The sequence below is a fragment of the Fusarium fujikuroi genome, chromosome FFUJ_chr08 (assembly GCF_900079805.1).
Source record: "Fusarium fujikuroi IMI 58289 draft genome, chromosome FFUJ_chr08".
Lineage (NCBI taxonomy): Eukaryota > Fungi > Ascomycota > Sordariomycetes > Hypocreales > Nectriaceae > Fusarium > Fusarium fujikuroi.
In genome coordinates, this window is record NC_036629.1 from 1,298,359 (window position 1) to 1,300,949 (window position 2,591).

The following is a 2,591-nucleotide window of genomic DNA, read 5'->3' on the forward strand; positions in this document are numbered from 1 at the left end:
AGGCCCAGGAGAACAGAACAGGACAGGTACTGTACGTGCTGGAGTGGCCGAGTTCTGGGTCAACAAACTAAAGTAAGGTAACTTTGTTGATCTGCCACCAGGATGTCCGCTGTCGAGTTCGACTTGGGGGCTGTGGCGCTCTTAGCCAGGGGGGGCGTAAATCTGGTTTATCTCAAATCACTTCTGGGGGGTGAATGGAGCGGAAAAGGTTGTTTGCAGGGTGTAAAGTATCCGAGGGCGCAGTGGGGTGAAGGTAGGCATCGCATCGTTGACGGGATTGGTTAGGCGTCTTGACCCACCGGGCTGCTGTCAAAGCGACTCTCTCACTCTCACTCAGCGACTGACTGACTGACTGACAGGACTTCTCATAGCGGCAACGGAAGGGCAACTCTACTAACTTTGCGGAGGCGGTTCGTTAGTTGGCTGAAACGTTGACCGGATGCGATTAATGCCCTCCGTAGCTAGATCACTGACCAATCAGTACTCAGAAAGAATGCTTGCAGTTATCGATTGACAACACGCACACGAGCTGGTGATCAAATCGAGGTCCGAAAAAGTCAAAAGACTGTATGTCTAATAAAGTCCGTCTTCTGAAAACAATGCACGTATGCATGTGTTCGTTGAGCAAAGCAGAATCAAGGAAATAAACATTTGGAGGCAAGCCTTTGACAGAATTCACGCTTCCGCTTGACTCATCTCTTGTAGAGCCGCTGAGTGCCTCGAGCCCTGGGCTGCTCACCTTGGACGCCCTGGAACTATCCTCTCGGAGCTGCCTTGTTGAAGCTACTGTGTAGTTCCTGACTTGTTGATATGGCGTATTACCTAGACCCTGAAAGGGCTTTTGGTCTGGGCTGGAAGCGGTTGTTTCTCACGAGTTCCTGATTGCAAATCAGATCAAGATCCGCCAGGGACTTACCTGCTTGTGCGGACCCATAGCATCATCGTGGAATGGAAAATAAGGTCCAGAGCCACTGTGTTGTTTGCAGTCTATGTTGGTCACGCACAAGACAAGCCATTCTCATTTTGTTGGTGAGAACTACAGCACAGCCATGGCTACCTTGTGTCAAAACGCCTGCCACTGTTAGTCGGCGCGATAAGGTGCTTGAGTTTGCGTCTCTCCAGGCAGCTGTTTTATTTACCAGTAAGCAGTTTGGGCTTTGTTGCCGCAGTCGTTTCCAAAAACCTACAGCTCGGGGGCTTGCTCCACCGTTCACTGGTAAACGAACTCAACTGTCCTTGTTATCATGCCCCTCGCTTCGTTCATTGGATGAGTTCCCCTCACCTGATCCCACTGAATACAAAGAGGTGTCGAGTATTGTTACAGGACGGCAGTACTGTTCAGCTGATTAACATAACGCTGGCTGTTGGTTGCGTAAGTGGGCGACGACTTGCATCGTACAAGCCCGGCGGGCTCAGCGTATCAGCTCGGCACCGTCTTTATGCACTGGGCTGTAGGTAGGTTGTCAAGACAGTGGAGGTTGTTGTTGGCTACTCTACAGAGTATCGACAGATATCGCAACCGCCCTGTGGTCTCCCCTCGGCCCAACTCACTCGGACCTTACCGTCTACTAAGCCACTATAGTGTACCCTCGATTTCAGCCTGTGACTGTCGCATCTGGTAAGTCACTCGCCTGTTAGAGTTTGATACACCTTCAAGTTCAACGCCGCTGGCTTGTATGATATTGTCATCCCTTAGTCCGAGTTCACATCCCAACAGCCAGTCAGTCAGCCAGTCAGTCAGCCAGTCAGTCAGTCAGGCTTCTGTTGTTGGGTCTACATGAGTGACAGCTCAGTTGTCATCTAGGGGGGACTTTGAAGTGGATAGAGGTAGATCGGAATAATTCCTTATTGATTCGAGTGCTGTATCAATACGAATGATACCAGAAGGGAGGGGAACCCCAACCCTTCTGAACCATTATTATGGTAGATTTATCGGCCCATCCGCTTCTCTCGGTTCAACCACTCCGTGGTTGTATGCACAGGCAAGTTACGATAGTTTTCTGATAGACTGAATATGCTTGCTGAATGATAATATCAAGTTGTTGAATACATATGATGGGTCACTGGGAATAGATAGTCTCTGTCTACTCCGTACCACGGATATGGATACTAGGAACATGGATTGATCGACTGACTGACTGGCTTAGTACATACTGTCCACCACTGAGTCGTTCCAGAGCCAGGGTCGCATACTTCACCGTCACCATCGCTACCAGCGTGTGCGCTGTGGGCCTGTTCGTCCTGTGCATTGACGGCCAGGACCAGGGTAAGAAGCAGGGCGATCATCGTCAACGGGTGGCTACTGTCAATGCCAAACCCAATGCTACAGTACAGGTCTACGGATAGCTAGGTAGGTAGGTACGTATCCGCACTGCTACGCTAAAACCCTTCCATTTGGTTGGGATCTTCGGATTAACAGACGGATCCAAAGCCATGTGTAGTCAGTAGGGTCAAGGGACTACTGGCCGATCTTCTGCTCGGGCTTCTTTGTAGGTAAGGTAGGGTAGGTACCTAGTACCATGTAATCCGCTTGATTGTCCCCTGGGCGGACCTTTTGGTTTTTGGCAGTGCACCTCCGAACCTGTTCGGCC